The 12,034-nt window shown below is 48.8% G+C and overlaps 1 long non-coding RNA gene across 6 annotated transcripts in view; it reads right to left on the minus strand.

Annotated features, from left to right (window-relative positions):
* The window catches only part of LOC109245661 (uncharacterized), a 593,199-nt gene that overhangs the window by 108,671 nt on the left and 472,494 nt on the right, over positions 1-12,034 (minus strand). The gene's annotated exons all lie outside the window — the stretch shown is intronic.

Genomic DNA, 12,034 nt, shown 5'->3' on the forward strand with positions numbered 1-12,034 from the left:
TCCTTCCCTTCTTGCCCTCCGTGATGGGGTCCTAAGGCCCCAGCATCAGAGAAACAGGCTGGCAAACAGAATCCTGATAGCAGATGGTGGAAGAAAAGCCATAGGTCTCGTCTCTCTGCTCTGGTTACTGGTTACTACAACCAGGGGCAATTTGCCTGATTACGACCCACTGGGTGTAGGGAGAACCTCAGCTCTTCACCCCCCCACCCCCCAATCTCATTTATATCATGCATCAGCAGGGTGCTGCATTTTAAAGAGTTTTCTGGTGCAACTGGGGATTCATCTACCAACCGTGTGATCTTGGGCAAACGTCTCACTCTCTCTGTCTCAGTTTCCTTATCTATAAATAGGTGAGCACTGTTGTGATGGAATAGTATATAAGTGACCAGTGTCCTCTTCCTCGTCATGGCCAGTACCATCAGCATGGCCAGCCCAGCAATTAATACTGAGATGGCTGAATGCCCCCGTGGCTTTGTGGCAGGGGGCGGGTGATGTAAGGGCCAGAAAGATCTAACCGATTCACTAGCTGGTCTTGAGCAAGTTGCGAATCTCCTCTGATCATCGTGGAAACCATCAGGGACCCAGCACAACATCTCTTCTGGTTAGGTGAGGAGGCAGATAAAGCACTTAGCACATGCTGGGCACGTAATGAGGACTCAGTAAGGGCCCCGTGACTTAGGTCTGTGATTGGTTCCCCAGCAGAACTCTTTAAGCTAAAATCTTGGTGAGCCCAGATTGACAACTCAGAGTCCAAGTCAAGAGAAAGACAAAAGGATCCATCTGGGGGAGGGAGAGAAGGTGGAAACCTGCATCGTCTAGCTGGGCGCCGGACTGAGAGAGATCCAGGCAGGCTTAGCACCCTTTGAGAGAAAGCTTCTCACGTCCACCTTCCTTCTCGTTTCTCTTTCTCCTGCCGTGGCACAGAGCCCCCACTTTCACTCAGGCTGCTTGGGTGCCGGGAGGCAGTGCAAAAGGATGAAGGGCTTTTCCTCTTGGGCCCCTGAGCACCTCCTTTCAATCGTTGGGAGCTTCCTGTCTCCCCACCCAGCCCCTCCATACCCACCTTGCTACTAGGTGGCTCCATTCTTGGTCTAGGATCACAAGGGCCAAGATGACCACCCTTGTGCCATATGAACTGTTTCATTCAACACATCCTGAGCCCCTAGTGTGTACCAGGTACCATATCGGGCAGCAGGGACCATCAGATAAACCAAAAACAGTCTTTACCATTGAGCCCATCCTGCACTAGCCAGTTAACTACAGACATCACATAACGCCCTGTTCCCTGCCACTCTCACTATGCCTGAAAGAGACCCCTTTTGAGAATCTAAAACTCCGTTGTGTTTCGAACTCCTTATGCTGCTTCTTACATAACCCATAACCTCCCAAAGACACCTCCTTTTTCTCCTTCACCATGATGAGTTGTTTACTTCTCCGCTCATCCCTCCTGGCCTTTTGTTCCGCAACATGTTCTTTCTGGTGTTACATGGGAATACACTCCCCGCATCTCGTCTCTGCTCCTTGTTGGCCAATTTTCCCCACTGGCAGATGGAGACACTCTCTTTCTGTGTCTCTATTTCTCACGACTCTAGATAAGTGAATACCCAAGAGTCTGGGTGTCCAACCCTGCCCCCCCCAACCCCCCAGAGGGGAATCTTATTAGCCTGACAGCCGATGTTCCCTGTGTGTGGTCTGCAGCGTGTCTGGGTGAGGCAGATTGTAAAGAAAAAAGAAAAGGCAAGCCAACCTTTTCCTCCTACTCCCCTACTGACAAGGAATCATTCCACTGCAATGTTTCTTCCGCTGTCCTGTTCTTATCACGTGCACAGTGTGGTCCCTCTGAGTTTTCTTAGGTCATTTTAGATTTCCCTTTAGCAACTGCGTCTTCCACAAGGACCTCCTCTTTGAACACAAAGAAAACCTCTGCATGCCGCCTTTCTTTCTTTTTTACCTCCCTCTTCTTTATCTCTTTTTCACGTGCTGATTGCTTGGAAGCATGACAGGGGCTGACATCTGTTGAGTGCCCTACATGCTGGGTGTTACAACATCTTCCACGAATAGAGCTCATGGAGAAGCGGTTAGCCTCTGTGTCACGGTGAGGAAACTGAGGCTAGAAAGCTTAAGCCACATGTTGTAGATCACACATAATTACGTGACAGGTCTCCAAGACTCCGTGCTATCGGTCCTTTGAAATTCCCACACATGGATGACATATGTGAATGTATGTGAACCCAGCCGGTTGGGTCCGTATGACATTCATTATAGAAAATGTTTGTTTGATTATTCCTCATTCCTGATCCTCACTGAGGGTCTTCGTGCTGGCTTTGGAATTACCATCTTCTAGGTGATTCTGTGTTCGAAGTTTTACAACGAAAAGGATATACATTTGGGCAAATCTAGGGCAGGGAGAAGAGCCAGAATGCCTGAGCTCCAATCCCAGAAATCCCTGTCAGATGGCCTCGGGCTATGAGGAACAGTAGGAGCACCTTCCTAGTAGGGGTTGCTATGGGTCTTTTGCTTCTCAGCTGTCCCCTCCTGGGGACTTAGGGTGAGGATCACGTGGTCAGTAGACTCCTGCTGGGCACACACAGTGCTGTAAATGTACACTGATGATTTCTTATCTGAGATCTAGCTGCACTTGTTACCTGTGAGACTCTTGACTTCAAGATAAATCTCTCGACATCACCAAACTTCATTTTTCCTGTTAATAAAACGGAGGTAACACTCTCCATGTTGCAACTTTGCTATGAGCCTCCGATGAGATAAGCCACGTAAAGCTGCTAACTCAGGCACTTGGTCATAGCAGGTGCTTTCTGGCTGAATCCATGCCAGTTCCCTTCCCTGTGTTTGAGCCAGCTCAAAGCGCTATGTACTCAGGATCCATGGAAGGAACTAGAAGAGGGAGACAAAGAAACAAACAAACTTTGGGGCTGGATCTGGCTGAAGATCAGCTTCACGGGGCCAGCCAAGGAGTCTCTTATTCTCAGTTCCCACCAAGGGGTGGTCTGGCTTGAGTAACCAACTGAAGTCCACCCCACCCCTTTCCGAGGTGGTCCCCCAACTTCTTGGTGAGTGGCCCTACAGACGTGGCTTCTTTAAGGGGGACGGGGATGTAAAAGATTATTCATGTCTGCATCAGGCTCTCTCTGAGTCACTCCAGAGCCCGGTGGTAACTGGAAGAAAACACCCCAGATCAATACCACATTTCCAGATTTCATTAGTTTTTAATAGCCCAGTGCTCTTTTGGAAGGCAGCTTCGGGCATGCATAAGTTTTTGGAGACCAAGAGAAATGTTAAGAGGCCATCCTTTGACTTTGGACTGGAGGACACCCTGGATCCTGTGACTGACATGAGCTGTCTCCCTAGAACGCCCGGGGACTGAGTGTCTCTCCATCCTGTGCAATCAGGCTTTCCTAAGGACACTATGAGCTTGGTCTCAGTGTCTCTCCCCAAATCACCAAGTTCTGACAGTAGCGTCACTCAAATGTCCGCCTCTCTTTATCTACCATGACCACCCTAGTCCAGGCCAACACCCCGGGAGAGGTCAGCCTCGGCAATCACCGAGCCTCCCAGCAGCCAGAGCGAGCTCTGCTGACTGTCACGGGAAGTGTGTGCCATTCTACCAAGCCCTCACTGGGCTTCCACTGGGAAGACAGAGCTGCCGGCTCATCTCGTGAAAACCCCCTCCCTCCCTCCTTCTAATTGAGCTCTCCGGGGCCTTTTGTTGTTTGCTTCCAAAACATGCCAGGGGTTCGTAGAGTCACGGCCTTCATCTCTGACCTTCCCGTAGCCCGGACAACTCTTCCTCCACCCTTTGATGAAGTTTCATGGTTATTTCACTGGTCACATCTTGTTCACCTCTGAATACCCCGTAAGAGTACTGTGCCTGGTACATTACACACAGTAGGTGCTATGGCACACAGAGTAGGCCCACACTAAATTGTGTTGAAAGAATGAAGGAGTGAGTGCGGAAAGGGGATCCTCTGGGAGGCTCGCAGTTCTCAACTGCATTCTTGGGGGTGGGTAAGGTGGGTATGGGTGTATGTGAATGGAGGAAGAATCTTCTGGAGTTTGGAGTGCTCCCTGCTACCACCCTTCGATGGCTCCCCACTGCCCCCTGGACAGAGCCCGAAGTCAGCTTAGTTTATAGGGCTCTTGATGAATTGTTCTGCTCTCCCCTTCAGAGGTTCCTCTCGTCCCATTTTTCCCACTCCCTCTGCAGCACTTATAATGGGTTTCTGCGGTGAGGCTGGGTCCCTCATGCTCACTGTCTGTACCTTGCTGCCATTGGGACCGTTTCCTGTGATGTTCTCTCCAGACAGCCTCCATGGCACCTCTGGGGGGCGGCTGGGTGCCCTTTCTTTATGTTCCCTGCACTTTCACCTAAAACCAGAGTCTCCAAAGTGGGGCAATGCAGGGCCTTCTTTTGGGGAAAAATACGAACTACATTATTTTTTAAATTCCTACCTTTGTAGGAATTAAAATTCCCCACCAATGCACCTGTATTAATTTTAAAAGAGGAATATAAATGTATACAGGGGAATACGGCCAACAAATTCAGGGGAACCTGGGTGGCTCAGTCGGTTAAGCAGCCGACTTCAGCTCAGGTCCTGATCTCACGTCCTGTGGGCTCAAGCCGCACCTCAGGCTCTGCGCTGACAGCTCAGAGCTCGGAGCCGGCTTCGGATTCTGTGTCTCCCTCTCTCTCTGTCCCTGCCGTGCTCACACTCTGTCTCCTTCTCAAAAATAAATAAATATTAAACCAAATTCATAGTAAGTGTGCATGGTCAGAAAGGTTTGTGATCATAATGACATATTCACAGCGCGTTGTATTTGTCTGGCTCTTGTCTCTTCTGAGACGTCCTGAGAAATTCACCAGGAAAGGAATGATGTACAGAGCGGCATTGTCCAAAGGTGGCAGAGGAACTAGATTTAGATGGTACACAAAGAAGGAACCCCCGAAACACTGACTCCTGCCCTTTCCAGTTCTCGCTCACACAGGAGACAGTGTAAGCTAGCTGTGAGCCTGTCAGCATTCTGAGACACCCCCTGGGTAACACTTGCCAGTTTCCCTATTTATTTTTTATTTTATTTATTTTTTTAATGTTTATTTATTCTTGAGAGACAGAGACAGACAGAGCATGAGCAGGGGAGGGACAGAGAGAGAAAGAGGGAGACACAGAATCCGAAGCAGGCTCCAGGCTAAGCGCAGAGCTGAGACGTGGGGCTCGAACTCACAAACTGTGAGATCATGACCTGAGCCGAAGTCGGACGCTTCACAGATCGAGCCACCCAGGGGCCCCAGCCTGTTTCCCTGTTTAAGAGAGAACTTGAGCTCTAGGTTCGAGCCCTTGAGAGGGGACTCCTACGCGGCCAGAATCCAACAAGAAAGCTTTATTTTCATTGCTCCCTGTTATTCGCGGCAAGTAACATTGGTTTTTCTCTGCTAGCTTTTTTTTTTTCCCTGTGCACATTGTCTTAAATTTATTTAAAGAGTGATTAAAGTAAAAAACTATTTAAGTAAATTATAATACATGTAAAACCTGGATATGACAGCTCATTTACATTTGGGAGACACAAGGGCAGTATAGTCAACATGATCTTTGAAATATGGAGACTTAGTTGGGTTTCTGACCCTGGCAGTGACTGAATGAGGGATCACTGGTAAGTTTTCTCTGAATCTGACCCTAAAACGGAGGTAAAATTATTGGCCTCGCAAGGTTTTTTGAAGATCAGTATTCATGTATGTGAAGACATTTCCCAGGGCCCGCACCCGCTTGGTAACTGACGTAGGTTTATTCAGTGAGTGAGAGGTGAGTATGAAGGAAATGAATCTCAATCAGTGAATCTGTGAGCCTGGGTCCTCCCTGAAAATCCCATCCATCTTAGCTGGAATGAGTCAGGTTCTGGAGGGTCCCATTCTCTCTCTGCTAGGGCCCCCTGTTTCACACCCTGTAGGCCTTTTCCCCGGGAACTTGGGAAAGTTAATGAGCCCTTCCCAGTCCCCGAATTTGCTCCTTTGGAGGGATTAGTTGTGAGAGGACAAGGGACCATGGGTGAGACCTACACTTACTTTATGACTCTATGGAATCCTGGCACAACATTGACTGCAGAACATGCCAGGTCTAGAAATATAACTTCTGCTCTGACAGGAGGTGAGTTCCCCACACAAAGAAGTGGTCAAGACCAACGGTGATGGGGGTGCTGGGTGGCTCAGTTGGTTGAGTGGCCAACTCCTGGTTTTGGCTCAGGTCATGATCTCATAGTTTGTGGGTTCGAGCAATAGGTCGGGCTCTGCACTGACAGCACGGGAGCCTGCTTGGGATTCTCTCTTTCCTTCTTTCTCTCTCTGCTCCTCCCTCACTTGTGCTCTCTCTCTCAAAATAAATAAATGCATTAAAAAAAAAACAAAACAGACCAAAGGTGATGGCCACCAGACCCAGGTCCTGAGACTCACACCTTTTCTAAGAAACATCGTGTTCATCTTCCTGAAAACAGAGAGACGGCTGAAGGGCATCATGAACCAGGTCTTGAAAGAGTGTATCTGGAATCTTACACATAGGCTCTGCAGGTGTGACCTTATAGGCCAACATTCAGTCCCATCCCTAACACAAACAAAGCCGTCCCACTTTCCTTTCAAAATGAAGGCTATGTTTTTTAACAAGGCCTTTTAAACAAACAAACGAATGAGCAAACAGACTCCTCTTATCTACATGGTTTCTCATTTTTTACTAGTCCAGCCCAATCTGCTTCATGCTTTGGCCCCCAAAGGGTGAATGTGGAAATGCCCAGACTTCTTAAGGCACAGTGTCACTTCTGTTGCATTCTGTAAGTCGATACAAGTCAGAAGGACAGCAGAGGTTCAAGGGAAGGGGGCTCCTCCTCTTGACAGAAGTATTGGCACATGTGTATGGGAAGATGAGGAATTGTAGGGGCCTGTTGTGTAGACGATCTAATGCACATCTGTGCACGCACACACACACACGCCAATTCATGAAAAGTAAGGTTCACTTCTGCTAACATAGGGCTCGGGATGAGTATCAGTCCTCCCTGATTTCTGCCATGGGGTGTCCATGGAGTCTCCACTGGATCCCCAAGAAAAAAGACCTCGAGTCCTTCTGTGTTGCCCTCATTGTCGTTTCCATTGGAGGAAAATGCAACAGAAAAGGGTTTGAGGTCAAATGTACAAATATGCTTCTGGGACCCAAAGGAGGGCCTTGATGTGTGTGTGTGTGTGTGTGTGTGTGTGTGTGTGTGTGTGTACACGTGTCTATACACACAGCAATGTGTATCTGGAAGGGAGATGGAGGTTATTTTAGACTTTAGATCCGTTTCTTGAGCTGTCCTGTGATGCCCTGCTCTCAGCCCATCTTTTCCTGCCCCCAAACCTTTGCCCAGACATCCCTCATGCACGACCCACCTGCCTCGGGCACAAGACCATGTCTTTTCCCTAATTAGCAGATCAAGGTCCACCCACGTCCTGCCCTTCATAATGACTCTTCTGACACAAACAAGTCTAGCAATCTTAACTTTTCTTTGCTCTGAGAGATGGTAGCTGGTGGATAGGAGCTGGCCAGATGGCAAGGCAAGCCGGGAAAAGACAGAAAACAGACTACATTAGGTCTCGGATCTGGAAAAGAGAATGGCTACATAGCTATCCAGCAGGATTTCTTTTCTGGTTTCCCCTCACAGAGTCACTTCAGTGGGGTTATGGGGTGAGAGGAGCTGAGCCTTATAAGGAAAAAAGACATACATACACATCATCTATAAGCAGATGCTAAAATGTTGAGAAAGACTTTCAGGCTAGGGCAACAACATAAAGAAAATGTTTATACTCGGAGATTTATATTTGGTTTAACTTGTTTTGGGCAGAGAAGATAAGCACTAAAATGATTGTAACACATTTCGGCGTCCTTAGCGATGATTTTCACTTATTACCAACCCAAGGCTGTACCTGTCATGATGTAGCTAACTCTCTTTAGCCAAAAGGGAGAGAATTTTCTGTGTAAGTCAATACATGTATAATTCCATTCATCAAGTACAAACAGAGCCATCACTTTTAAAATGCTGCACCCCAGAGAGTGAAGTACGTCTGTGCTTACAGAAACCAGTAGAAACGTCCCCGAACTGGAAGCAAATAACATGAAATGAAAACCTCCCTTCAAAAATAAACACTGACCGATGAAACCAAGAGTTGTTTCTCTGGAAAGATCCACAAAGTTGACGTGCCTTTAGCTACAACAACCAAGAAGAAAAAGAGAGAAGGTTCAAATTACTCATATCAGAAATGGAAGCGGGGACATTACCACCAACTTGACAGAAACAAAACGGATTGTAAGAGAATCCTATGAGCACTTGTATGCCAACAGATGAGACAACCTAATTGAAATGAACAAATTCCTAGAAACACGGACTGCCAAAACTCGGGGAGGAGAAGAAGGACATTGAGTCAGTAATTAAACCAAATAAACATCGAACAAGGAAAACCCAGGACCACATGGCTTCGCTAGTGAATCCTACCAAAGATTGAAAGGATAACTGACACCAAGCTTTCTCAAACTCTTCCAGAAGGTGGGAGAGGAGGGACCACTTCCTTGCTCAGTCTGAGACCAGGATTACTGTGATACCAAAACCAGGCAAAGGCATCACAAGGAAAGAAGTCTACAGACCGATAACCACTGTGAGGAGAGACACAAACCTCAACAGGGAAAGCGAAAAGACAACTAAATGTGCACTCCTCAAATTCGTGGGTGGAAACCCTGCTCACCACTGTGATGGTATTTGGAGGCGGGGCCCCTGAGAGGCAATCGGGACGAGATAAGCTCATGTGGGGGGAGCCCCTCATGAGTGGGGTTAGTGCCTTTGGGGAGTCACGGGGAGCTCGCTTCTTCTGCTCTGTTCCCCGTCATGCGAGGATACAAGGAGAACTGGCAGTCTGCGGTCCGGAAGAGGGCTCCCAGCGGAGCCCAAAGATGCTGGCACGCAGCTCCCAGAACGTCTAGCTTCCAGAACTTTAAGAAATTCATTTGATCTTCCCAAATCAAAGTTTATTATTATTTTAACGTTTAGGGGCTTGCATATATTTTTTTCCTCTTTTGCTTCTTGCCAAAAACTCAATCAATCAATCAATCAAAGCAGTTTGACATTTCGTCCTGGGTTTTTCCTTTTCCTCAGAGCCAGTCCATCTGCAACATCGTTCTTGGCCGCTCTTGGCCATTCAGACCCACAGAAAGGGAAGGTATGCGGGTTTACAAATGGTAGGTACACAGCCCCGGTACAGAGTCTAGCTCCTTCCTGGGCCCGAGCCTGCCCCAGCCTGACTCCCTGAGGGACCCTGTTCCTCTTCCTCATGCCTGATCACTCCCCCGTCGGCCAGGCCGGCCCTCCCCGCCCGAGCGGGCCTGGCCTGCAAGAGAGCTGGGTTACCTCTGGCTGGTCTGCAGCCCAGTCCTGTCTTCAGCGGGCCACTGCCCACCGCCCCGGGCTGCGGCTGTCTGTCACCCTGTCTCTGCACCCCTGTCAGTCTCTCTGCTGCTCAACTGGAAGACAATGCTCCCAACTAGTCCTTCTCAGAAATGGTTGCTTCTTGGGGCGCCTGGGTGGCTCATGCGGTTAAGTGTCTGGCTCTTGGTTTTGGCTCAGGTTATGATCTCGCGGTCCGGGCCCCCCGCGTGGGCTTCCACGCTGACAGTGTGGAGCCTGCTTGGGATTCTCATCCTCTCTGCACCCACCGCCCCCCTCCAAATGCCATAAATAAAAAAAAACTTAAAAACAAAAAGAAATCTTTACTTCCTGCCTCAATTCATCAAAACGTTCCTTCTAAGTCCATGCTCTGGTTACGTTTCTTTCTTTTTTTTTTTTTTTTTTAATTTTTTTTTTCAACGTTTTTTATTTATTTTTGGGACAGAGAGAGACAGAGCATGAACGGGGGAGGGGCAGAGAGAGAGGGAGACACAGAATCGGAAACAGGCTCCAGGCTCCGAGCCATCAGCCCAGAGCCTGACGCGGGGCTCGAACTCACGGACCGCGAGATCGTGACCTGGCTGAAGTCGGACGCTTAACCGACTGCGCCACCCAGGCGCCCCTCTGGTTACGTTTCTAACTACGGCATTCTTCCCAAATAACGGGCTTTGCCCTCCCCCGTGTCTTTTCTATCCATGGTGAGCATTCCCCCAACCCACATGTCCATAGAACACATGACGATTACAGCAGGGAAAGGGCTACACAGGGCGCTTCCTCAAATCGTCAGAAAAACCAACCAAGGAGGACACTGCTCCCGTTTTGCAGCCTAGCACACGGAGGTGCCTTGCCTGTGGATCCGGGTCTGGAAAGAGGCCCAGGGGTCAAAGCCGGGGTGTCTGACCCAGGAGCCAGGGCTCTCCCCTCTCCAGCGACAGTCTCTGTTATGAACACTGAGGCTGTCACTAACCACCTTCCCGCACTGTCACCTGAGAACCAGTTCCTTGCAGAATGGCTGCTCATGGACACAGGTTTCTCTTTGTGGCAACGAGAATGTGCTGGAATCAGGTAATTGTGAGGGTGGCAGAATTCTGCGAATACACTAAAATCCCCTGAATTGCACATTTTAAAGGGTACATTTTATGGGATGTGAATTATATCTTAATTTTTTAAAAGAGAACTCATTCGCTCTTCTCCTCTAACATCTCAGCCCGGTTAGAGAAAATGTGAATAATTTATCACTTCTGATGGCTTCCTATCACACTTAGAAGTCCAAATGACTTCCAGCCTGTTAGCAGACTCTGAGGGCGCCGCACCCCCCTTGCCGGGCACGCACCCTCCCCGCGCACCCCTCCTCCACGCCTCCTGCAAACACCCGTAACTCCTCACCTGACCGTTTTCTCTTCTCTGGAAGAGCCAGGGTCGCCCCGCCCCCTGGGAGCTGCCCACAGAAGGCCATGGATGGGAGGTAAAGAAAAGCCACACTTCTGTTCCACAGCTGTGCTTCGTGGGTCCCACGTGGGGTCCCACTTGCCCTTTTGGCAGTCGGGTAATAACATCACCTGTATTGGAATCCCTCCCTTCCCTTCTCACCCCCCCTTCCTGTGCCTCCTCGTTTGTTTGCCCTCGGACTCTCAGCTCAGGGTTTCTTCTGGGAAAACGTGACCTAAGACAAGCCTTTCCTGGAGGTAGCCGCCACCGGTCTCTCTGCCTTCATCTCCTACCACTCACCCCCCTACCTGACTCTGTTACACCCGCACTGAACTGTCCCTTTTTCAGCACACCAAGTTAGTTTCTACCTCAGGTCCTTTGCACGTGCGCTCGGTTCTCTCGGCCAAGAGCCATCTGGTCCGACTCCACACATCAGTGGCTTCTTTCTGTTTTGCGGCCACAGCTCACATGCCCCTAGTCCGCACCCAAGAGAAGTCGACCCTCCTTGAAATCTATCTAAAATAGACCCCGGGGTCTCATTACACCGCATTTCATCACGCCAAAGCACTGATACATAAGTATAGGTGCTGGAATGTTTGAGTTTGTTCCTCGAGGTCTGGTCCCTGCCCTTCTCCACTTTCTTTTGTGCTCTGGGAAGCTGATCTTTATGGAGGACAGTAGGGGCTCCCTGGACGTCAGGCTGTGATTTGGACTTGGCCATGGAAGGTACTCACAGGCGTTAGCGTAGGAAGACTAAGTCAGAACACTGACTTCCCTGGTGCCCTCTCGGCTGGGTTCCTTGGCTTACCCTGAACCTGCCCTGAACCTTTGTAAATAGCCCCTTATGACATTGTCCTTAATTATTCAGTTTGTGCATGCTATTTTGTGGAGTGTGTGTATGTGTGTGTGTGTGCTATTACATTCTCTAAAATTATTTTAAGTATCGACATTTCTGTCCTCTCTGCCTATAATCATGCAAACTCTGCGAGGGGAGATATCCTGCCTGCCTTGTTCACAACTGTATCCTCAGTGCCTAAAACCATGCTCAGTACAGAATAGGTGCTTACAAAGATTTTTTTTTTTTAATTTTTTTTTTCAACGTTTTTTTTTAAATTTATTTTTGGGACAGAGAGAGACAGAGCAT

The sequence above is a fragment of the Panthera pardus genome, unplaced genomic scaffold (assembly GCF_024362965.1).
Source record: "Panthera pardus isolate Hobbes unplaced genomic scaffold, ASM2436296v1 HiC_scaffold_19, whole genome shotgun sequence".
In the NCBI taxonomy this organism is placed as follows: domain Eukaryota; kingdom Metazoa; phylum Chordata; class Mammalia; order Carnivora; family Felidae; genus Panthera; species Panthera pardus.